Raw genomic sequence first — 8,296 nt, forward strand, 5'->3', positions numbered from 1 at the left:
CTGGAGTCAAATCCCACTCCAGACACGAAACCACAAAGGTGACTGAGACTTGGGCTGCCCTGGAGGCACTTGTGGCCGGGTGGGTGAGCCTGGTGTTCAGCAGACCCCAGTGAGCAGAGGACTGTGACAACAAAGCTGGGAGCTTTGGTGGTGGTGAGAGCAGCTCTCAGTAGAGAGACCCATCTGTGAAGGAGTGAGAGTGGGCAGGGCTTCGGGTGGGCAGGCACTCTGGCTGGAGGGGACGGTGCGGGCACCCTGGGAAGGTACAGGAGGGAACAATGCATGCACCAGGTCCCCGGCCTATAGTTGTCAGCTCACCCAGTCACACCCAGGGGCCTTGGGCAGAGAAAGAGACCTTCACCGGGAATGAATGAACAAGAGCCCCTGCGCCTCCAGAATCCTGGCTGTTGCGTTCACTCTGTTAGGGATCCACCAAGTGTGTCTGAACCTTTGTCGGTGCTGGGCCCTGCCCTCAGGGAGGCAGCCTTGTGAGGCCAGTCGCACAGGACGGGGGACAGGGGAGTTGGGGGAGAGGTTGGCAAACTCGGAAGCCTGTGCTGTGGCATTCACACCATAGCCCTGTCCCCGCCCCCTACCCCCTACCCCACTCCTGACCCTCATGGAGGGATGTTTCACCGGGCACAGAGCCCAGGCTTCCTGTTCCTTTCAACAGCCCCACAGCTGTTTGGGCAGGAAATAAAGTTCCAGGGCCCAGACAGGACCAGGGGTGTGATGGACATCTTCAAGACGCCCATGTCCAGGTAGCCCTCCGAGAGTCCAGGAGTCCGGACTGCTCTGGAGAAGAGCAGGCAGTCTGACCTTGTTTATTGCGTCCCCCCTTCCCCTTCATTAGTCTAAATAAAGCCTCAGGGGGGACCTGGCTGCCTTTCTTAGCTCCGACTTTGGCTGGGCTTTTCCCTGGGGATGATGGGGTGCAGTTCCACAGTGGAGCTGGTACTGGTGAGGCCGAGAGGTCAGCTTAGGGTATTCAGGATTCTGGTCAGCAGCCCCACTACCTGACCACATGGGTGGTTGCCGTTTTTCTGATGGACACCGTGAAGAGGTCCGAGAGACAGGCACCCGAACAGCGCAGGAGGTTACTGACAGACTCGATACAGAGAAGTGGAGGCCGGAAAAGTGGAGTGAGGTCCCCCTCCTGTCTCCAGGTGACCTCCTCTCTGACCTTGCAGACCTTGCAGGGGCCTGGTGCAGCCCCTTCCACCCACCCTTCCCTGACCCACCACCCAGCTCCTTCTGCCTGCAGCCTCCCTGAGCCTCCGCCATCCTCCTCCCCCAGAAGGCCTGACTGTGTTCACACAGCCTGGGCCTGCCCTGCCGTCTCACTGGAGGAGCTCATGTAGTTCTTGGAAGGAGGTTTCACAGCCTGGAGAGGCGTGGGCCTGTCTGGGGCCTGTCCACTTGTTCAGTGCTGCGGCCCCAGGGCCTGGGCACAGCGGGGCATCCGTGAACACTGCCGAGGCACAGTGGGGCACCCCCAACACCACGGCACCTCTCTGATGGCCACTCATAGCTGTCCCTCTGTGATTTTCCTCCCAGCCCTGCCCAGGGTCACCCTCCAAGTAGCTCTGCAGCCATAACCCCTCTTGCAGGACCAGGGGCACTTCTGCCACACCTGACAGGGCTCCCGGGAGGGCCAACATCCAGCTGGACAGATAAGATGTGTGAACCAGTCTGTTGTGAGATGAGCACTGAGTGAGGCCTTTCGCTTTTCCCCACCTCCTGAGGGAAGCAGAGTCCTGCTCAGATGCCCACCACGTCTCCTCTCCTTGTGGGAGGGTGGCTGGACCAGGGGTTAAAGTGAGACTCATAAGCAGTGCTCTTGCTCAAGGACACCTCTGACGGCTGTCCGAAGCGTCCCCACCCCAATGGGTGGAAGAGGACATGTTCTCTGGCTCTCAGGCCTCTGCCAGGTGGCGCTACCCACTCGTGGACTCAGACCCAGTTCTGTCCCTTGCTGCCTCAACGTGGCCCTGGCCACAGGCCTCAGGATCACCGCTGACAGGCTTTGCTACCTGCTGGCCACCAGCCCAGGGCCCTGGGTGCTGAGGATGGCACCCTGGACCCCGTGCGTCAGACCACCTCCCACGGTGCCACATGGGCAGCAACTGTTTCCATGGTATTCCGGGGAAGGGGCTTGGGGCCACTCCTCTTGGGACTGTGTGGGCCTCAGTCTCCCCCTGGTCCCTCCTCAGCAATGAACCACTGTGCACAAAGTCCAGAGATCAGGTTTCATGCCTCAGCTGTGAAGGACATTTGTATCATATTTCATTTGTATCTTTTAAAATTTTCTTGTTATAATTGTAAAATTATACATAAAGAAGCACTTTTCATTTGTATCATTTAAACATTTTTGTGACAGTTATCATCATTCCACAGACCACACCAAGTCCTTGATGTCGACCTCTGTCAACCATGGAGCCTACCGGCTGCTAGCCTGACTGGGGTGGGCTTGTACAAACAGGCCAACCCAGGGGTTCAGGTCCCTCCCAGATGCAGCCTCACCCCAGGACCTGAGCCTGGGGTTCACGCAGCAGCGCGGGATCCAGGCCACGGGACGGAGTTGTATGACCTACATGTGTTTGTGTTATTAGCTCCAGAGCTGGCAGGCGGAGGCAGTGACACAATCCGAGGAACTGTTGACTCCGCTCAGGGCCCTCCCCACGCCTGCTGCCAGAGGAGCCGGCATGAGGACTGCACGTCCCCGCAGGGCCCTGCTGATGTCAGTGCCGGCGGGGGCCTCCCATGGGCCCTTGGGTGACCCTGGTCAGCTGCCTGGTCTCTGGCATCCTCCGTACCCATTTGTGCAGTCCCAGCTTTTGAGGTCCTGGCCTCCCCCCTCCTCCCATGCTCCCTCGCCCTCCCCACCCCTCACTGGGGAAGGTGATGGGTGGGGCAGGAGTATCCCTGCCTGTTGGTAAGCTGGGAACAATGACCCCCAAGATGAGGAAGCAAGTTCCCCCTCTTTTCAGCCTTTCTCATAGATTCCTACCTCCTCTCTCTGTTGGTCCCTGTTGCTGGATGTTGCCAGCATCCGGGGATAAGCTAGGGAGAGCTGGGGCCTTGGCCAGGTGCCCCAGACTGCGGCTCCAGGGAAGGACCAGGGCTCCAGGCGAGGTGCCCAGCTCTGACCCACAGGTGGGGGGATCTTGAAGCCAGATCCCTGTCACACGGGAACCTCAGGCCTGTCCTGAGGACTGGGCACATGAGATGAGGTACGTGGAAGTTCTCTACGAGCCTGGAAGTGCCCCACAAGGTTAGCTGTGGTGTGGGTTTTGGTCCTGTAACTTTCCTGAGACAGGACAAGGGGCCTGTGGCCACACAGAACTCTGCAACAAGGGCTGAGATTGACATCAGTGTCAACAGGAACCGGGAGCTAGAGAATCGAGTAGAAGGTGCCAGGTGCTGGGTGCTGGGCTTGGGGTCTAACTCCAGGCTGCTTGGGAAGGGCAGCAAGGACACCCTTGCCCTCAAGCCACAAATAATAGTGTTGGAGAGGGCAGGCACGCTGAAGAAGGGCCTCATACTGTGTCTGCCTGAGCCCTTGGGCCCCTGTGGGGGCAGGGGACGGGGTGGAGGGGGCCACCGGGCATTTCAATTGCCCACTAAACAAAGCAGGTCCCTCTTGTTCAGTGAGTGCAGTTGGAACTTTGGAAAAGAGATTCCACTACAAAAATGAATATTGAAAAACCAGAGACCTCATCTAACCCCACAGCTTCACCAGTGAGGAAACTGAGGCCCAGAAAAGAGAAGTGGTTTGTCTAAGGCTGCCCAGCTCAGTTGCATCAGAGCTGCTGCCTAGGCTACTCACCGCTGGTCTGCGAAAAAAGAGCCAACACCCCGAGGACAAGGAGGACAAAGGCAAAGCGGGGTGCTGCCATGAAGGTCTGGGCCTCCGCCACAGCAACTTTGACATGACCCCCGAGGTGAGGCCTCAGGGCCAGGGGCCATGATGAGCAGATGCTGATCTGGGATGGAGAGGAGGGCAAGGCCTCCTCTGCCCACTTCTCTGACCAGCTGAGAGCTCTGTGGGTGGTCAGCCCCCTGCAAGCCCTTTCCAACTAATCAACCACTTCACCCCCTGCTTTCCAGCCTGCTACCTGCTTCTCCAGGCACTGTCTCACAGAACTCACTGCAAGTAACCGCGGCAGGCAGACAGGCGCCCCTCTGCCCATTTTACAGTTAAGCGCACTGAGGCACCGGCAGTAAGTGGACCTGGAACTGAGCCTCCCTGATGTCAGAGCTGTCCTCTCGACACTATTTCCTGATCTTTTCAATGTCTTTCCTCTGCTCTTCCTCCTCCCCACAACACGGGCTCTGCTCTCCCTGCACCCAACCCTGTGCTGACTGGCCCTACTTTGCCCTCACTGGCTTTAGCAAGGAGTTGCCCCAACCAGGGGCTTCCCAGGTCTCTCAGTCCACAGAGAGCTACCCGCCTTTCGCAGAGCCTGGGCCCAGTCCCTCCCCAGGAGGTGAACTTGACTGCAGAGCAGGCTCGGGCCAAGAACTTGGTCCTTCAGCCATGACTGGGTGGGACTAGGCCGGGACATCCAAACAAGCTCCTGACACCTGCCCTTTCCCTAAGATACAGCCCACATTTCAGTGCCAGGGCAACCAACTGTCTCAGCTTATCCAGAACTCTCCTGGTTGGCACTTAAAGTCCCCAGGAAGTTCCTCATACCTGGGCAAGCTGGGACACCTGGTCACCCTACTCAGCATACACGTACCTAGGGTCTCCACGCCTTCCCCGCCCTCCACTGAACAGGGTCTTTCTTCTTTTTATTCCCCTGATCCCCACTGAGGTCAGTGAGTCCACTCAATCTGTCTGGCCCCCTCAGACTCGGCTGAGGCCTAGCCCAGGCCCAGAGTAGAGTTAAAGGCCCAGAGTCTGCTAAGGTGAGCAGAGGGTCTACAACCTATTGGGGGCAGCCTACTCTAGACCCTGTGAGAGAAATAGCAGAGGGAGCCCACAAAAAGCCTAGTGGGATCCTGGGTCTTGATCTCAACCCAGCTTTATCTTCAGGCTGGGAGGTAGGTCACTCTGGGTGACCCCAGGTGGGGGAGCCCTAGAGCTGGAGTCAAGCAGGGCTGCCTGGGGCTCACTGAGACAGCTTCTACCTGTCTGGGCTTGAGGTGAGTCATTTCCTCCCCCAGCTGGTATGAGGCTGGGAGGGGAAAGGAGGGGATAGTATCTAAAAATAGTAGGGCCCAGCCTTGGAGATACCCAAAGAGCTTCTCCTTGGGCAAGGGAGGAGCCAGCTTCTCACCAGAGCTGACACCAGCTGTGACTTCAGCCAGCTGCCTGCATCCGGCGGAGGAGAAGGGCGCCGCCCACCCCTTCCCAGGCTCAGTGTAGGGTGCTGAGGTGTGGAGGAGGCATCTGGAGGGCTGAGGCACAAGTAGCATTGGGATGGAGTGGGAGCTTGTACCAAGGCCTCAAGCAGACAGGGCCAGGAAAGAGGAGGGTAAGTCTGTGATTCGGAAGGCTCGGCCCTAGCAGGAACGGCAGGGACTGGATCACCAGCCTGATTTCCCTCCACATCATCTCCACAGAACCCGGTTCACTCCCCACCCCTACCCACACACAGAGACACACACGCAGATGCACAGACACAGCCGCACACTCAGCTGGCCTGTGAGTCACTTCCCTCTAAGAGGACTTATCCCCCTGCTAAGTGGGACTCAATTTCCCTGGTCAGCAACACAGACTGAGGACCCACTGTGTGCTTGACCCACACCCTGGGAAACAAGGAAGCAAACAGTAATCATGACTGTCCTTGGCCTTGGGGACACTTTAAGAGGCCCCCTCAGGAAAGGGCAGCAGAACAGCCAGAGCAGAAACATAAGAGGCAGGGAGGGCCCTGAGCGGTGGGACAATTGGGAGGCCTCGGCTCAAATCCTGGCCAGCCGTCTTCTACCCACAGGACCTGACACGTTACTTGACTTCTCCCTGTCTCAATTTTCTCATCTGTATAATGGATGATATATAAGGTCTTCCTCACATGTCAAATGCCATATTGCCTATAGAGTCTCCAAGCAAACAGACCTGTTTCCATTAAAGCTCATGGTGTGAGGCTATCAACTTAAAAAACCAAAAAGGCACCACAGGCTTCAGTACACATTTGTAACTTAAAGACCCAAGATGATAATATTCTGCCTGGCCCCACTCGTGACAGGTTAAGATGAGCAGTGGTGTAAAACTGCATTTTACAACAACAGCAATGGCCACTAGTATGAACACATCGTAGTTACCTCATTTTCTTTAAAAAAAAAAATGTATTTGTTTGGCTGTGCCGAGTCTTAGTTGCAGTGTATGGGCTCTTCGTTGCAGGCGCTCAGGCTTCTCTGTGTCTCCAGGCCTCCAGAGCGCGCAGGCTCAGTGGCTGTGGACGGGGGTGCTTAGTCGCCCTGCAGCATGTGGGATCTTAGTTCCCCAACCAGAGATGGAACCCACGTCCCCTGCATTGGAAGGCAGATTCTTAACCACTGGACCATGAGGGAAGTCCCCCTCATTTTCTCTTGTCCTCACAACAGCCTCATACGGCAGGCATTATTATCCCCATGTTACATGTGGAAAAATGGAGGCCCAAGGACAGTAACTTGCCTCACATCATACAGGTAGTATGGGGCAGAGACCATGTTTGGACCCACTCTTGAGTCCAAACTTCTTGTACTTCGTGGGGTGTAAGTGGAGGTCTGTTATGTCTGGAGTTGGGTCTGTGACTCTCTGACTTTTGGAGGAAGGGGCCCTTGGAGACTAGCCTGGGGTGACTAGACTATGCCAAGCCTTTAGGGGCTGCCTTCTGTCTCAAATCCCTCACCCTGAGGCCCCACCTAGAAACACAGAATGTACTCTGCCCTCTCTCGGGGTTACCTCTTGTACTCACAACAGCCCCGTGAGGGAAATACCACAACTCCCACTTGACAGAAAAGGCAGACAGATCAAAGGGATCACGAGCCTTTGGTGGCCACAGACCTGGGGGAGGCAGAGTCTGCGTCCAGTGCTGGCCCCTCAGACTCCTAACTGAGGCTCTGTCCCCGCACCCCGGCTGTCCGATTTCAAAGGGGAAGGGGCAGGAATGCCTCTGCTCTCTCAGGCTCTTCACACTTTCCCAGAACCGTCCCTGTTCCCTCCTGCTAGGTTGCACGTAAAGCCCAAAGCTTGCATCACTCAGTGGGCCCCCGGCTCCAGTAAGAGCCTCTTTTCTGTTTCTGTGGACTTTCCCCACCGTTATCTGAGTCATCCTCTGCCGGTCCCAGGAGAAGGGACAGAGGAGGCCTCTTATCCCTACAGTACAGATGGACAGACTGAGGCAGGAAGTGACTTAACTCCAGTGCGTCAGGGGCCAGGGCTGGCAGCAGTCCAGGCCAGGAGGCCACTGGTGGAGCTGGCAGCACCCGGGGTGCCACGCCTTCAGTTTTTAATGCTGTAGAGTAGGCACAAATATCAAGAAATGTGTGTTGTGTTGCAGGCCCTGGGTGGAAAGACAAGTGATACTGCAGAAAAGATGAATCTGATAAAGGAAATAAAACAGACAAAACCCAGCACCCAGTCTTGCTCCTGTTACAGACTCCCTGAGCCCAGCCAGGTAGGGCTTGTAGCTCAGTTTTCTCCTCTATAAAAATCATCAGGGTTATCCTTTATTGGGTGACTTCTAATGACCACTGGGACTTAACACTTTATAGGCACTGTCTTATTTAATTCTTACTACAAGCCAGTGAGGTTGGTATGTATTAATACTATCATCATCTCCATTGGACAGATGGCTTACCTGAGGCTCAGAGAGGTTAAGGAACTTCCCCAAAGACACAGCGCTTGTTCCAGCAAGTATAGGACAACAAATCTAGGGGCTGGCTTAGAACAGCTCTCCAAATACAGAGGCAGAGGGGCCTCCGCGCGTGTGACGCCCACGTGGAGCTGCCCAGGTGTGTCTGCAGGTTGGTAACAGGAACTCATGTGTCTGTCAGCACAGTACGGGGGGCGTGGAAGGACCAGCGAAGAACAGAACGCCAATCGCCCGGGGTATAAAGAGCCAGGGCACCCTGGAGGCAAGGGGGATGGGGACAAGCCTTTCCGCACCGCCCACCCGTGCTGGGCCGAGCCAGAAGCCGACGGCGCCCGCCCCGGAGCCCAGCACAGGTGGCTGGGAGAGCAGGGCGCGGGGAGAGGGCGTAACTGCTTCGGGCGGGTCCCGCCGGCACCGTCCCCTCCCCCTTCCCAGCCGCAGCCCCTGACGGGCCCAGCCGCACGTTCCCCGCGATTGCCTCATCCGACCGC

The sequence above is a fragment of the Bos grunniens genome, chromosome 28, assembly GCF_055505025.1.
Source record: "Bos grunniens cultivar Pamir isolate PY7600 chromosome 28, Bosgru_T2T1.0, whole genome shotgun sequence".
In the NCBI taxonomy this organism is placed as follows: Eukaryota; Metazoa; Chordata; class Mammalia; order Artiodactyla; family Bovidae; genus Bos; species Bos grunniens.